The sequence below is a fragment of the Protopterus annectens genome, chromosome 1.part0, assembly GCF_019279795.1.
Source record: "Protopterus annectens isolate FY-2018-M chromosome 1.part0, PAN1.0, whole genome shotgun sequence".
NCBI classification, from domain to species: Eukaryota; Metazoa; Chordata; order Ceratodontiformes; family Protopteridae; genus Protopterus; species Protopterus annectens.
Genome location: NC_056725.1, coordinates 1,955,057,189 through 1,955,074,650, shown reverse-complemented (window position 1 = coordinate 1,955,074,650; position 17,462 = coordinate 1,955,057,189). Strand labels below are relative to the sequence as shown.

General features: G+C 43.8%; 1 protein-coding gene across 2 annotated transcripts in view; it reads left to right on the top strand.

The window, feature by feature from the left end:
• ADI1 (acireductone dioxygenase 1) overlaps positions 1 to 17,462 on the top strand; it is a 589,079-nt gene that overhangs the window by 20,371 nt on the left and 551,246 nt on the right. Inside the window, exon 2 of one of the 2 annotated variants that reach the window (XM_044070421.1) lies at positions 435 to 531. The exons of the other annotated variant lie outside the window; for it this stretch is intronic. The gene's annotated coding sequence lies outside the window, so the exon portion shown is untranslated. The remainder of the gene's footprint in view (positions 1 to 434; positions 532 to 17,462) is intronic. 2 annotated transcript variants of the gene reach the window in all.

Below are 17,462 nucleotides of genomic sequence, written 5' to 3'. Positions count from 1 at the left end.
ACCGGTTGAAGACTTCTGCATTGTCACAAATTGCTGCACAGAAATGGAACATTTGAGATACTATAGAACTGAAAGAATATTAATATTTATCATTAATCAAAGGGAAAATTTCATGGCACTTTCTGATAACAGTATTGTAGCACATTCAAAAAAGGACCAGTGAAACTGATTTTTTAAATGAAAATTTAAAGCGTTAACTCAGCAAAATGAAGAGGTGTTGCATTTTGTATTTTCCCATTAGAAGAAATGCTATAAAGAAGCTTTGTACTGTGACGTTTAGTTAAAAAAGCTAAACTTTAATAATTCAGCAGCCTTTTAAAAGGTGGTGGGGTCCTGGATTTTGTTTATCCTGTTGTGGTGATTAAAAGATTCTGTTATGTCTTCATTTTTTCAGACTTTGAATACAACTTTTCTTTCACGGCTATCTTTTTTAGACTGATTGCACCCGTTTTCTTGTCCTGCTGTGAGCTGTCTTTGCTCGTCTGTATCCATGTAAAGCAGAGGTCTCCAGAAGAGCATACAGTCTTCTAGGTAATGGTTTACCAAGTGACAGTATTGTAATCACTTACTCTGTTGTTGTGGTGGTTTTCGTGTACATATCCATCCAGCTTTCCTTGTTGTTTTATCACATTGCTTACTTTCCTTTTTCCTCTTAATTTAAGCTGTCACACTTCAGACAGTCCTGTCTTCTTGCTTAGATTGTTTCAGACTTTTGACAAATTTTGTTGTATGATCCGTTGTGTAATATTTGGATCAAGTAGAGTAGAGTGGAGAGTTTTTCTTCCACATTTTTGCATTATTACTTATGACTGCATTTAGAAGGGCCAATCCTAGTACTCTGAGATGTGATACTCCACTTCTAGCCCTACTTTAATTTAGTCTCAGTTTACGTTTATCTTCTGTTTCTTGTTGTATAGCCAGTGGTTTACCAATGTTACTGCTTTAGGACCCACTTCATTTTTGATTTGTTGAGTTGTGTTTTGTGTGGTACTGTGCCAGGTGTTTTGTTAAGACTGTAATAAACACCCTTTGATGTGTTATGTAACCGTTTCATCACTAGCTGAAATTATTTTATACATCTTCATGACCTGTCTGATGGCTGCGCTACCTGCACCCACTTGATCAATTTACTTAGCTAGGCTAGGTGAGAGCCCTACAGCCCGTTCAGTCCTACTTTGGGAAGTCTAGTCAGCCAATTTCTTCCCTTGTCTAGTGAAAGTTGAGTGGTAGGAAGAGGGCCAGCTTCAGATACTGAGGAGTGGCCGACCCGTCTTGCTCATAGGTCACTTGCCAACTGACAGATACATGCTTGTTGACATACATATCAACCCCTTTCCCTGGCTCTACAGAGCTCCATAGGTTCATAGGTGTGTACTAGGCTAATGACCACAGGGACCTTTTTAAGCCTAGCCAGCATCCTAAATCTCTGACTAGCTGTAGTCATATCTCTCAGCTATACAGATTTTCACAGAATGTCCAGATTTTTGCCTCAAATATTTGATCTGTTCCTCATAAAATCTGTGGTTTTCTGCCAAATCATGGAGGATTGAGGTCACTAAAAATGGCCAAATAATGACATATATTTGAGTTTCAGACTTCATATCCTTCAGAAAATGCATGTGAACACAGATTCTGCTATTCTAGCATTTTTCTAAGGTTGTAAGAGGATGCCTGAGGAGTGGAGAAAAAGTTTTTTGGTACCTATCTTTAAGAATAAGGGTAATGTGCAGAGCTGCAGTAACTACAGAGGGATAAAATTGATCAGTCACAGCTTGAAGTTATGGGAAAGAGTAGTGGAAGCTAGGTTAAGAAGGGAGGTGATGATTAGTGATCAGCGGTATGGTTTCATGCCAGGAAAGAGCACTACAGATGCAATATTTGCTCTGAGAGTTTTGTTGGAGAAATACAGAGAAGGTCAGAAGGAGTTGCATTGTGTCTTTGTAGACTTAGAGAAAGCATATGACAGGGTACCTAGAGAGTTGTTGTGGTATTGTATGAGTGGCAGAGAAGTATGTAAGAGTTGTACAGGATATGTACAAGGGTAGTGTGACATTGGTGAGGACTGCGGTGGGAGTGACAGATACGTTTAAGGTGGAGGTGGAATTACATCAAGGATCAGCTCTGAGCCCTTTCTTATTAAAGAACACCATAAATCCATCCTTGTATGCAGATCTTCTATACTCTATCTATTGATCTCTAGTGTTTTCTTTCTTAGGTTTTTGTGTGACCTTAGTATCTATTAATATAAACTACTAGCTGTATCTAGTTTAGTCTTATATTTCATTTTCTTTCCCTAATAGAATACATAATATAAAATCCTAGGTTTGTAATATGTTATAAAGATTTGTAATACACCATTTCTAATGCAAATGTATTAGTCTTGCTCATCTATTCTTAGATAAATTTTTTTCTTTCCCTACTGAAAAATAAAATATATAATCTTAGGCTTGTACTATATTTTTAAAACTTCTTATGTACCAAATTCTACTGTTTATGTCTTTGTCTTGACCCTTTATGTTGTAATTTGTGGAGCTTTTCTCCCCGGGCCTCCACTGAAAATGGACATATATCCAGCTGGACTAGCCCGGTCAACAAATGTAAAATAAAATAAAAATATTTGCAGTGGTGATGGACAGGTTGACAGATGAGTTTAGACAGGAGGCCCCATGGACTATGATGTTTGCAGATGACATTGTGATATGTAGTGAGAGTAGGGACCTGGTTGAGGAGACCGTGGAGAGGTGGAGATATGCTTTAGAGAGGAGAGGAATGAAGGTCAGCAGGGCTAAAACAGAATATATGTGTGTAAATGAGAGGGAGGGTAGAGGAATGGTGAGGATGCAGGGAGTAGAGTTGGTAAAGGTGAATGAGTTTAAGTACTTGGGATCAACAGTTCAGAGTAATGGTGAGTGTGGAAGAGAGGTGAAGAAGAGAGTACAGGCAGGGTGGAATGGGTGGAGAAGAGTGTCAGGAGTGATTTGTGACAGACGGGTACCAGTAAGAGTGAAAGGGAAGGTCTACAAGAGGGTAGTGAGACCAGCTAAGTTATATGGGTTGGAGATGGTAGCATTGACAAAAAGGCAGGAGTCAGAGCTGGATGTGGCAGAGTTAAAGATGTTAAGATTTGCACTGGGTGTGACTAGGATGGACAGGATTAGGAATCAGTATATTAGAGGGTCAGCTCAGGTTAGACAGTTTGGAGACAAAGCAAGAGAGGCAAGATTGCGTTGGTTTGGACATGTGCTGAGGAAGGATGCTGGGTATATTGGGAAAAGGATGCTAAGGATGGAGCTGCCAGGTAACAGGAAAACAGGAAGGCCTAAGATTAGGTTTATGGATATGGTGAGAGAGGACATGAAGGCGGTTGGTGTGAAAGAGCATGATGCAGAGGACAGGAAGAAATGGAAACAGATGATCCGCTGTGGCGACCCCTAACGGGAACAGCCGAAAGAAGATGATGTAAGAGCAATATTTAAAATCTGTCCCTATTTTTGGGCCTTTGCCTCCCCCCATTGTTTTAGGCTTTGTCCAGATTTCTTGTGTTAAGAAGTTGAGAGATATGGTTCTGGTACCCTTGTTAAGTGTAAGCAGGGGCCTGGGAGATGAAACATTTATAAGCAGGGGCCTGGGAGATGAAACATTTACAGACTACCTCTGTCCATTAGCGACATAAGTGCCAAACCAGGGATGAATGTCCAGTTGTCCAAGTTACACTTGAATTGGGTTGGGGAGAACTCTGCTTCTCATGGATGGGGAGCCTGTTCCAGAGAAGGGGTAGTTTATGGGATACATACCTGTTTCTCCAGCAGGTCCTATTTATATCAAAGACAAGGGTTAAGACTTTACAATGGGTAATTATGTTGCTGTTTGTTTTGCAGATATGCAGGAGGTCCATCAGGGTCTGATAATGGCTTATATGCCAGGTGTAGATCTCCCCTCAATAGCCTGTAGGAAACCAAATACTGGGATAGGGCCTGAAAGTGGTCTGCATAGGATGTGCTACTTTTATGAGGAACCTCTGTGGGCATTCCAGTTGTTGGATATGCCTGGCTGGGTACCTACTAAAGCGGGAATTGTACTCCGTGATAGGTCTGATGAATGCTGAATACAGTGGAACAATGACCTCTTTGGACCTAGTTGCCATATCTTTGTTTATAAGTTGCATGACATAGAATGATTTCCTCTGTACTGTAGACATGTGATGGTTAAAGGCTAGATTACTGTCTGTGTGTGTCCCCAGGTTCCTGACTACTGGGTCAACTCTTAGGGATATATTGTCAATATGATAGTTACCAAGATGGATGACTTCCTGAAGGATACTATTATTTAGTTCTTGGCATTTAGTTTTAGTCCGTGGCTCTTACACCAGTTTGTCAGTCCTTCCTAGAGAGCATTTTTGTCAGTGGGGGGATTCTGTGACTGCTCCTAATTTGCAATCATCTACAAAATTAGTCAGCCAGAGGCCCTTGACATTGACCTTGACTTCAGAGAAGTAAATGCCAAAAAGGAGCAGTCCCAGGACTGATCCCTGAAGGACTCCACTTGTGACTTTTCTCTTTGTAGAGGTGGACTCCCCAATTCTAACTTCCTGGGTCCTGTGAGGCAGATGGTTATCCATCAGGTGACATAAGGGTTTATACCTAACCTTTTGAGTTTGTCAACAATGCCCGATTGGGGTATTGTGTCAAATGCCTTGGCCAGGTCACTGTAGTGTGAACCATTTTGCCCTCATTCATTGTTTTGTTGACTTTATCAGAGAAGTCCACCAGGTTGAATAAGCATAACCTGCCCTTGTTGAAGTCAGACTGAGTTGGGTCCAGTGTCTGGAGGTTTCCTATATGTTATTATAGTGCCTGAATATTTGAACTGTATCTTACTGAAATTGGTACACCTTGTTTGCTGTAGCATAGACTAGATCCAGGCCTGCTGAATCTAGCTTTGTTTATATGCTTGTTGTTTGTTTGCTTGTTATTTCCCTGGAACGCTAATTCCACCTAATACGCGGCTTCTCAGCGCTTCTGTGGATTACTAGTGATATCTGCATTGCTTACTGTACTTATTTCCTTGTTTCACTTGAAAGAAAGGTACTGTTTGTCATTTTTGCATTTAAGTTACCTGTAACACATTGCACTTAAGTTACCTGGCACTTGCTCACTAAAGCAATTATATAAGTCAGCACTAAAAATTAAAAGCACTACACCCTCACTCCCCACTGGCCCTTGTTTTAAATTATTAAGGAATTCCCAATATTATTCTAGCATGTCCAAAGGTCAGTTGTCAATCTCCTCTCCGGTCCAGCTGGTGAATCTGGGAATCTTGAGGCAATGTTACAACTGCCTCATGTACACAGACAACCCTCTCCTCCTCCCAACAAATTCCAACACATGTGAGAGATGCAACCATATAGCCAAACTGGAGGCTAAGCTCTCTCAACTCAGTACTGGCATAACCAGTCAGGAGGAGAAGGAAACCACACTCACTACACTTCCAGTCTCACATAGACCTACCACGACAGCAAACCAAACACATAATCACACAAAAACATACTCTGAGGCTCTAAATAAAGATCTGCCTAAGCAGCAGAGACCTCCAAAGCAGACACCCAAGCAACTGCTACCCCAAAACAAAACACGTGCAACACATATCTCACAAAGCCAGTGTGCCGAACAGTCACAGCCCTTAAGACTAAACAACACACCTGATACACTTGTAATAGGTGACTCTATCGTCAGGCACACTGACGTCCCGCTCACCAGGCTGAACAAGGAGAGGGTCACGGTGAGCAGCCTGTCGGGCGCTAGGATCCGCCACATAACACAAGCACTCAGGTCACTCCAAGGCAAGTACAAATATGACTCAGTCATTGTCCATGCTGGTGTGAATGACCTGAGATGTACCTCCCTGGACTACATGAAAAGAGACATAAAAGAGCTCTCTGAGCATGTAGCCCAGGCCGGTATGACCCTGACCTTGAGTAGCATCTTACCCTCACCAAGAATGATGCCACAATATGAAGACAAGATGATCAATTTCAACAATTGACTTAAGTACTGGTGTCATTCAAAAGGGATCCAATGCCTGTCAGCTTGGGATGATATGCTCGACAAGCCACGATGCTTCGCTAGGGACGGCTTGCACCTGTCACCCCTGGGCTTTTGGATATTGGCAAAGGCTCTTGCTACCCCCATAGTGCCTTTTTTAGGCAAGGCTCAAAAGACAAACCCACCTCCATAGGTATCACAAGGGATAAGAAACTAAGAGTAATGCTACTCAATGCCAGAAGTCTAAACCTCAAGATGCACGCACTCGAAACTCTCCTTAGCATGGAAAACATTGATATCTGTGCAGTAACAGAAACCTGGTTCAGGGCTCCCGAGAGCACCCCAGCACTACCAGGTTATACCTCATACCATGCTTTTCGGCCCCAAAACTTGGACCGAACCACAAAAGGAGGGGGAGTATCGATAGTCATCAAAGATAGTCACACCTCCAGGTTGGTGGCAAAGCACGAAGCATCAGAGACTATCCATGTGCAACTAACAGTGGGTAAAACTGCCTTCCAGTTTATAGCCTGCTACAGACCACCCTCCCAAACCCAGGAACCCCACTCGGCCTTCCTGAGAACACTGGAAAATATGAAGGTCTCTCCAAACACCATTATATTGGGCGACTTCAACTACCCAAACATAGACTGGGAGCATTACTCTAGCTCCAACACCCTAGCCCAAAGGTTCCTAGAATTTATAAACTCAAATGCTATGGAACAGCTTGTTACCACTCCCACAAGAGGGGAAAACATACTGGACCTGATCATCACCAACATGGGGACTCTATGCTCCAGACCAGAAGTGTATCCCTCACTGGTAAGATCAGACCATAAACTAATCTCACTGGATATTCACATCCCGACCCCACCCCTGCCCAGAAAACCACAGTGAAAAACTTCTCTAAAGCAAATTTCACACTCCTCAAAACCGAGGTGGAATCCTTCAAAGCCCCGGGCCTGTGGAAAATACGGCCCAGACCGCAGAATCCTTTATAAACGCATTCTATGAACACCTTCTGGAATGCATGGATCATCGATCCCAAATAAAACCAAGACCCAATCCTCCAAAGGCAGATGTCCTGTCTGGTGGACCCCAGCCATAAACAAACTATACAATAGAAGGAGGAAGCTACTAAATGATAGAGCAAAATCCCAAAAAGGGAAGGCATCACTGATCAGTATTAGCAAAAACTACGGGCACTCATAAAATTGTCTAAGGCCAGCTTCGAGAGAAAAATTGCACAGGACACTAAGGATAATCACAAGGCTTTCTTTAGTTATGTTAGGAACCTGGGTGGTAATTCCCAGATATGCTCAGAATTAGTCCAAAATGACAAAAATACACTGAACCCACAGACATTGCCAACATCTTAGCTGACAGGTTCAGCACAAACCCCCTCACCCCACCAAAAGGGCAAATATCTATCCCAGCAGAGTGCTGCCCCTAACATCTCAGATGCTCAGGTAAGAGCCACCCTCTCCAAAGCAAAAACACAGCATCAATGGGACCAGACGGTGTCCCGGGCTGCGTCCTACATGAACTCCAAGAAGAGCTAAACCCAAACATAAAACTACTGTTCAATCTCAGCCTTACTACAGGATATGTGCCCAAAGAGTGGCGTACAGCAACAGTGGTCCCTCTCCATAAAGGTGGTGCCTCAACGGATCCTGGAAACTATCGCCCATAAGCCTGACTAGCTTGGTCTGCAAAGCTATGGAAAGGATCATCATGGACCTCATAAATAAAGATATTGGGGACCTACAGACACTGGATCCTACCCAGTTCGGCTTTGTTAAGGGCAGATCCTGCCTCTTAAACCTGGTTGATTTCTTTGAAACAGTCACCGAGGCCATTGACGAGGGAAGGTGGTCCACACAGCCTACCTGGACCTCGCAAAAGCCTTCGATACAATACCCCACTCGGGCATTATAGATAAGCTCACCAGCTTAAATATAAACCCCTATGTCACTAGATGGATTGCAAACTGGCTCAAGGACAGAACCCACATGGTTAGAATTGCTGGAGCCATGTCAGACTCCAAACCAGTTACAAGTGGTGTCCCACAAGGCTCAGTCCTGGGACCTCTCTTGTTCGGTATATATTTCTCGGAGGTACAGGCCAACACGGAAGGACTGTGGCTGACCAAGTTCGCAGATGACTGCAAACTGGGCGCCATAATCGACTCTCCAGCCGACACAAGCATCCTCCAAAAGGGCCTCATAGAAACAGACAACTGGTGCCAGAGCCATGGCCTCAAGTTAAATGCCAAAAAGTGTATAGTCATCCCCTTTGGCAAAAACAAAGTGCCCACAAATTACCACATAGGTGATAATCCATTAAGTACAGAAGAAGTAATTAGGGACCTGGGGACCCAAGTTGATAGCAGTCTCTCATTTGACAACCACGTGGCCAAAGTGGTTAGAAAAACATTTTATATATCCCACCTAATCATGAAGGGATTCACATCTAGATCAGGGGAGGTCATCGTGCCTCTTTACTCATCCCTCATCAGGCCCATAATTGAGTACAATGCCCCTTTTGGGATGTACCTTACCAGACACCTGCAGCAACTGGAAAGACCCCAAAAGTATCTCACCAAGAGGATCAAAGGGCTCAAACAGATGCCATATGCTGCCCAGTTAAAGAAACTCCAGCTCTACTCAGTGGCATACCGCCTGTTCAGAGGCGATCTGTGCCTGACGTATAAAGCCATGTCCAACCCGGAATTAATGGACATGCTGCACCTCAGAAAATCCAAATCCCATCGAGCTACGCGCTCGAGAGACTTGAACCTCAGCACTGAAATAAATAGGACATGCTGGAGGGACAGATTCATAACCCAGAGGCTTCCTTCACTCTGGAATAAAATCCCAGTCCAGGTTAGGCAGAATCCCTCATTGACTCTCTTCAAGAGGAATCTTGATGAGTGGATGGGAGATCGTAGGTTTACCCCAGGTATCACTTCTGTGTCACTGTTAGACAGAGGCACAGTATACTAACCTCGAAAAAGGGCATAGCAAAATAAATTTAAAATGGGTGGCGAAAGCCAAACACATGCTGGCTAGGCTTATAAATGCCCTAGGGCAGATAGCCTAGTATAAACCTATGAACCTATTACTAATCATTTCAGTGATAATTCTTTCCATTGCTATGTATATGAGACTAATGAGACATATGGGTCTTTAGTTGGCTCGTCTTTGTGCAGATTGATGACTGTTGCTGTTCTCCATTCATGAGGCATGAAGCCTGTTTGGATTCTGTAGTTAAATAGCAATTTCAGAGGGTCTGATAGGTCATGTTTCATGCTAATTAGAAGGCATCCTGGGATATTGTCTGGGTCAGTTGATACATTGTTGTTGGCCTTAGAGAGAGCATTGAGGACCTGTTCCCTAGTGATAGTAGGAGAAGTTATATTCAGTGGTATTTCCTGGGGGTTGTTGAGGAGGGACAGAGGGGTGAAGCTAGAGCTGAATTTTTGGGCCCTTAGGTTTGCTACATGTTCTGGCACATTATAAGTGGCTCATTTAACAGTGAGCTCTGCACACAATTATGTACTGTGTTTGAGGTTGCGGACATAGCTAAAGAATGCCTTGTGGTTGTCCTTGGCCCGTGAGGCCAAATTTACCTCAAATTTGGCTTTGGTTGACTTTCCACATTGGCAGTACTAGCCAACCCAGCTGTTTTAAACACATGATACATCACCTAGCACCAGGTATCGCCAGTGTTGTGAACCCAGCAGTGTCCCCCTGCCATAAGGATGAAAAGTTGACCAGCCCCTCAGATACCCATGCCACTAATTGAACATGGGCTATGTGGGCTGTAAGTTAGGCCTTCATCCCTGTATGCCACATGATGGGGAACATTAGCAAAAGTTCTTGCATAATTCAGATTTCAGTTTGCAGTACTACAAGACTTATGGATAATCCTTATGAAAGATATACATTTCCTTGCCTAAGGTATATACTTCATATCTTCTTCTTCTTTGGGCTGCTCCCGTTAGGGGTCGCCACAGCAGATCAACTGTTTCTATTTCTTCCTGTCCTCTGCATCTTGCTGTGTCACACCAGCCACCTGCGTGTCCTCTCTCACCACATCCATAAACCTTATTTTAGGCCTCCCTCTTTTCCTGTTACCTGGCAGCTTCATCCTTAGCATCTTTTTCCCAATATACTCTGCATCCCTCCTCAGCACATGTCCAAACCAACGTAATCTTGCCTCTCTGGCTTTGTCTCCAAACCTTCCAACCTGGGCTGACCCTCTAATATACTTATTCCTAATCCTGTCCATCCTCGTCACACCAAGTTCAAATCTTTAACATCTTCATCTCTGCCACGTCAAGCTCTGACTCCTGCCTTTTTGTCATTGCCACTGTCTCCAACCCATATAACATAGCTGGTCTCACTACCCTCTTGTAGACCTTACCTTTCACTCTTACTGGTACTCGTCTGTCACAAATCACTCCCGACACTCTTCTCCACCCACTCCATCCTGCCTGTACTCTCTTCTTCACCTCTCTTTCACCACTCACCATTACTCTGAACTGTTGATACCAAGTACTTAAACTCATCCACTGTCGCCACCTCTACTCCCTGCATCCTTACCATTACTCTATCCTCCCTCTCATTCACACACATATATTCTGTCTTAGTCCTGCTGACCTTTATTCCTCTTCTCTCTAGAGCATATCTCCACCTCTCCAGGGTCTCCTCCACCTGTTCCCTACTCTCACTACAGATTAAAATGTCATCTGCAAACATCATAGTCCACGGGGACTCCTGTCTGATCTCGTCTGACAACCTTTCCATCACCATTGCAAATAAGAAAGGGCTCAGAGCTGATCCTTGATGTAATCCCACCTCCACCTTAAACGCATCCGTCACTCCCACCACAGACCTCACCGCTGTCACACTCCCCTTGTACATATCCTGTACCACTCTTACATACTTCTCTGACACTCCCGACTTCCTCATACAATACCACAACTCCTCTCTAGGCACCCTGTCATATGCTTTCTCTAAATCCACAAAGACACAATGCAACTCCTTCTGACCTTCTCTGTACTTCTCCATCAACACTCTCAGAGCAAACATTGCATCTGTAGTGCTCTTTCTTGGCATGAAACCATACTACTGATCACTAATCATCACCTCCCTTCTTAACCTAGCTTCCACTACTCTTTCCCATAACTTCATGCTGTGACTGATTATTTTAATCCCTCTGTAGTTACTACAGCTCTGCACATCACCCTTATTCTTAAAAATCAGTACCAACACTTTTTCTCCATTCCTCAGGCATCCTCTCACTTTCCAAGATTTCATTAAACAATCTAGTTAAAAATTCCACTGCCATTTCATCTAAACACCTCCATGCTTCCACAGGTATGTCATCTGGACCAACAGACTTTCCGTTCTTCATCCTCTTCATAGCTGTCCTTACTTCCTCCTTGCTAATCCACTGCACGTCATGATTCACTATCCGCACATCATCCAATCTTCTCTCCCTCTCATTCTCTTCATTCATCAACCCCTCAAAGTACTCTTTCCATCTGCTCAACACACTCTCCTCGCTTGTGAGTGTGTTTCCCTCATTATCCTTTATCACCCTTACCTGCTGCACATCTTTACTAGCTCGGTCCCTCTGTCTAGCCAATCGGTACAGGTCCTTTTCTCCTTCCTTAGTGTCCAACCTTTTATACAACTCTTTATACGCCTTATGCTTAGCCTTCACCACCTCTCTCTTTGCCATGCACCTCATCTCCTTATACTCTTGTCTACTTTCTTCATCTCTTTGACAATCCCACTTCTTCTTCGCCAACCTCTTTCTCTGTATACTCTCCTGTACTTCTTCATTCCACCACCAGGTCTCCTTGTCCTCCTTCCTCTTTCCAGATGTCACACCAAGCACCTTTCTACCCATCTCTCTTACTAGCTCTGCTGTAGTTACCCAGCTGTTCGGTAACTCTTCACTGCCACCCAGTGCCTGTCTTAACTATTCCCTGAACATCACCTCACAATTACCCTTTTTCAATTTCCACCATTTGATCCTTGGTGTTGCCCTCACACTCGTCCTCCTCTTCTTGATCACCAATGTCATCCTACAAACCACCATCCTATGCTGCCTAACTACACTTTCCCCTGCCACCACTTTACAGTCTCCAATCTCCTTCAGACTGGCCCTTCTACACAAGATATAATCCACCTGTGTGCATCTTCCTCCACTCTTGTATGTCACCCTATGCTCCTCCCTCTTGTTAAAATACATATTCATCACAGCCATGTCCATCCTTTTCGCAAAATCCACTACCATCTGACCTTCTGCATTCCTTTGCTTAACACCATACCTACCCATCACTTCCTCATCCCCTCTGTTCCCTTCACCAACATGCCCATTGAAATCTGCTCCAATCACCAGTCTCTCACCCTTGGATACAGTCGTCACTACTTCATCCAACTCACTCCAATTCATATGTAAGTTGTAAAACCTGATAATGTTAAGTAGACTGCCTTGACACTGTCTTAAAGCACTACATTGTCTGATGAAAAGAAAGTGAGAGCATAGCTGATTTATAACATTCCAGGATTGCAGGGCAACTTGTATAAGAAATTTGTGAACCAGGCTTTATCTAATTACTATAGACATTTGTTTCAAAATACCCACATTGATGCATTAATTTGAATATATTTAAGTTAAGCATCTGCCACCAACACTTAGTAGAGTTACCATTAACAAAATGCCCTGCTTTCCTGCATTTTTAGTCGTCCCACTGGAAGAGGCATGGCATTCATTTGCTCTGCATGTGACTCCGATAGGTGTAGAGGTTTGGCTGGGGTAGGCTGTAGCATCCAAATGCAGACTTGCCAGCATTTTGGGAGGGAGGGGACAAAGCCCTTCAGCTTATTCATTAGAACCCAAGTGTAATGACAAAGCAGGCAAATATCCTGTCAGGACACAAGGACAGTGATGCACTCACTCTGATATTTTTGCATGCCTGCACCCTAGAGAATCAGTAAAGGAGTAGCTTCTTGATCTCTTTATTCAGGCAGACTTCTTGCCTCATTATTCCTTGACCTGTCAAAAGCCTTCTGTACAGTTTCTAACCCTAAACTCCTGTATAAACTGTCTCAACTTGGATTGTCCCCGTCTTCATTTCTGTGCTTCAGTAACTATTTACCTGACAGGCTCCAGTCTGTAAAATGGCAGAATACTCTCTCTCCCTACTTGCAAGTCTTCAGTGGTGTATCCCAAGGTTCTGGTCTTGGTCCCCTTTTCTTTAATGTCTTTATCAATGACCTGTATACCTCCATAGGTCCATCCTCTGTTATACAGTATGTAAACAAAACCTCCTCGGACCACCATGGTAAAAAATGTAAACAAATTTATTAAACTAAAACATAAACTAAAAACAAAAAAAAATACAACAATGGGATTAGCGCTTTCAGGCTATCGCCCTTCCTCAGATCCTGTAGTTATTCATTCTGTAACAGTTTAAATATCACCACAGCCAATAGAGGCTCATAAAACTGGCCTACCCCACCTTGAGGGCAGGCTTCAAAGGTATTATAACATTTAAACCAGGGTAATGGTCTGCTGGTAGATCAGCAATCAATTTAAGTTTGTTATACTCCATTAAATTGACCCCGGTCACTACCTCTTCTGCCGATCTTTATCAGCTGCAGCACCATGAACTTAAAACTATGTCCTGGATTAGATCAAACGTATTGGGCAGTAGCACTATGGGTAGCCTTAAATTTAATATCACTTACATGTTGCAAAAAACCCGTTCCTTTAACAGTCTATTGGTTTTGCAGACATAAAAACAAATGCAATTATAACACTTAGCTAAATAAAACAAGATGTTTACTACGACAATCTGCATATATCCTGGGTTGATGAACTTTCGAAGTAACAGGATAATGTAAAAAATTGTCAGGACATATATAACAACAGGCGTTGGACTTTCTACAAGGAAAGGTTCACACTTGGTCTGACACTCTCTTATTATCATCAGGTGGGCTTACCTTACTACATAGTAGTCTTTTCAAATTCACATTATTTTTAAAACTGAATGAGGGTCTATCCCCAACTATATTCCTAAGTTTCTCATCAGCCAAAAGATTTCTCCAATTATCTCTAATGACAACACAGCTCTTCCTGCTATAACTATTATAATGAAGTGTCACTCTCGGACAACTCGAGGATCCATTTAAACTACCTCATTCAGATTTCACTTCACCACGACTTCGAGGTCTAAACCAAGGGTGTCCATTGGTCTTCATATATACTTTGGCTTGATTCAATACTTGACTCATATCCATTTCTGTATAGCCTCGTGTTCTGAACCTGGAAAAAAGGTTCCCAAGTTCTTCCTTATAAGTACATACTTCAGTGCAAAGCCTAGGTACTGTAAGTGTTCCTCCTTTGACAATGTTGCTGAAAACATACCCAGGATGCATGCTATCCCAAGCCAACAGGCTGTTTTTCCAACAAGGTTTCTTATAAATTCTAGTTTGTATCTGATTGTTAAAAATCATTCTGTCATCCAAAAAGTCAGTCAAACCCATCAGAAATGTTAATAGAAAACTTAAGGAAGTCCGTGCATGTTTCCAAATAATTAATGAACAAATGTAGATGTTCTTCATGTTTCACTGTTGCAGTCATCACATTTGGGTTATCCCTGCCAGGGTAGCCCTCATTCGGCCCGAATATCAGAGGCTTAGTATTTCTGCATCGGTTGGGGGGCAGCGCCGCAGTGGTGCAGCAGTTAGCATTGCCACCTCACAGCAAGAGGCTCTCTGGTTCGATCCTTAGCTGGGGTGCCTTTTGTGTTTAGTCTGCATGCCATCCCTGTGGTAGTGTGGGTTTCCTCCGGGTGCTCCGGTTTAGTTCCACATCCTAAAGACATGCTGTAGGTGAATTGGACACTGTAAATTGGCCCTAGGCGTGAGTGTGTGTGCCTTCTGTGGAAGGTTGGGCGCCAGGCTGGCAACTCAACACCGTAAAACTCCACTGCCAATCATGAGCAGACAGGTGATCTGCTGTGCCGACACCTAACTGGGAAAATCTGAAAGAAATATTTCTGCGTTGGTTGCTGTTGCTCCAGGACGGACGTCAGGTCATCTGTGATATACAAACAGGCAGCCAACGCTATTACATCAATCTTTCTTGCCGAGGAGCCCGAAGCAGAAGCAGTTTGCATGAGTGCCGGTCTGTCGCTACTTGAGTTTTTCGTTTGCGAATTGAAGTAGAAGTTTCTAAAGCTAAGTACCCCGTTGGGGATCCTTTTTTCTTGCTCTAACGAATGTCAGAAAAAGTTAGCAATTGTCTCACCTGTGGAAAGCAAATACCACACCGAGACTTTCATTCCTACTGCGTCACTTGTTTAGGCCCAGACCACGACGTCCCCCGCTGTTGCTTTTGTGCTTTGTTCAACTCCAGAACTATATGTCATTGGGCCCTTATTGTAACTAGATATTTTTGATCTTAGTCCTCTACTTCCGACATGGCCTTGGAAAGCCATCCGACAACCGATCTTCCGAAAAATCGTAAGGATAAAGACAAAGACAGACTGCACAGGTCCAAAACTGCCGACCACGCTTCTGTTAAGCTAGTCGTCAGTTCTCTGGTCCTCAGCGAGGCGCTTTTGCAGCCCCTGATGCCCGCTTCTGTGGATTCGCAGGTCATTACCGAGACCCTTTCTGAGTACGGTATGCAGCGAGACTCTTCTTCGACTAAGGATCCTACGGATGTGTCTACCTTGGATGGGTCTGGAGCTGCCGAGCAGGCACCGGCTTCCGAGGAAGTACTTCGTACTGCCAATTCTCAACACAGACCGACTTCTTTCGCTTGTACAGTTCTTTCGAAAACTACCGAGTTTCTAAGGCCCAGGGTATGAACCACACCCAAAAAAACAACGACCCACGCTCAGGCCCCTGCTTCCTTGCCTCAGTCCCAAATGCTTAAAATGGTGGAAGACCTTATAATGCTTATCAGGGGAAGCCAGCCTACCCCTTTCAAAAGAAAAAGAGACTTGTCCCCAGTAGTTTTATCTGAACAGGAGTCCAATGACTCTGATGCATCTGAATATGAAGATATGCAGCCCCTCTTTGCTTATGAGGATTCTGATGCAAGGAATCCATCCCTTCAGCCTCTCCACCCGAGGACTTTTCCTTTGGGGAAACCCTACATACGTTAAGGGAACATTTCCTTTGGGAATGTCAGGACTACCCTCAGTCAAAAAAGAGACTCGGGGATTCTTAGATCTTCCACAGCACAGACCTCTGGCGATTCCTCCTGTCCTGGATGTTGTGGATGATGTTTTTATGGAATCCAGTCTGACCCCTGACACCCTCCCTCCTGCTCCCAGAAAACGTACTGTAGAGTCCCTGACTCTCACAAATTTCTTTTCAAAAATCCTACTGCTGACCCCAAGGTCGTCTCTCAAGGACCTAAAGGAATCAAAGCAACTTTAGCTAAGAATCCCACCCCCTCAGATAGTGATTCCCGAACATTAGACAGATGGGGTAAAAAAGTATACATCTCTGCTACTCTTGCTATTAGAGCATTAAATTGTCAGTTCCATATGCTGAAATATCAGCAAAATACCATGGAACTCCTCAAATAAAACTTATCTTCTTTCCCTGCTTGTGCAGAAAATAAAGAGTTACAAGACTTCATGGATTCTGCAAGTCAAGTAACTAAGCACACTTTACAATGTGGTTTTGATGCCCTAGAAGCATCTTGCAGGGCAGCAGTTACTGGTTCTGTACTTAGAAGACATGCTTGGCTTAAGGAACAGACCATGTCAAATCCAAATTATTGGACGCACCCTTGAACAAAGACAACTTATTTGGCACCAGGGCAGAAGAGGTCCTAAAAAAGATGGAAGAAAAAGCTAAATCTATGCATACAGTTACAGACTTCTTACAGGTCCAGCCACCAAGGTTCAGTAGGCATTGCCCATCCAAGCACTGGTCCTTTCCTGCCCCCCAGGTCATCTCAGCCCAGACACAGAGGAAGCAGGCCCCCAGACAACAGCCCCAGGGAATGCAGAGATCTAAGCAGTGGAGTTCCTCCAAACCAGGGAGTGCAAAGCCACCCCCTTATGGTAAGAGCTCACAATGACTTTACACCCCCCCTCCCTCTGCCCACCTGCACTTGCCCCTAGGAGGAAAACTCTCCTTCCACAGAAGCAACTGGGCCACCATTACCAACGACCGCTGGGTCCTCAACATAGTGTTCCAGGGATACAAATTTTATTTTCACACTCTGCCAACCCCAAAAGGGTTCCCAGATCTATCTCCAAACCAGTGGGCAGAGGCCCAAAAGCAAGTCCTTTCCGTCCTCTCTATGAGTGCAATAGAACATATTCCTGCAGAACAGACAGGCCAAGTTTTCTACTCCAGACTCTTCCTGGTA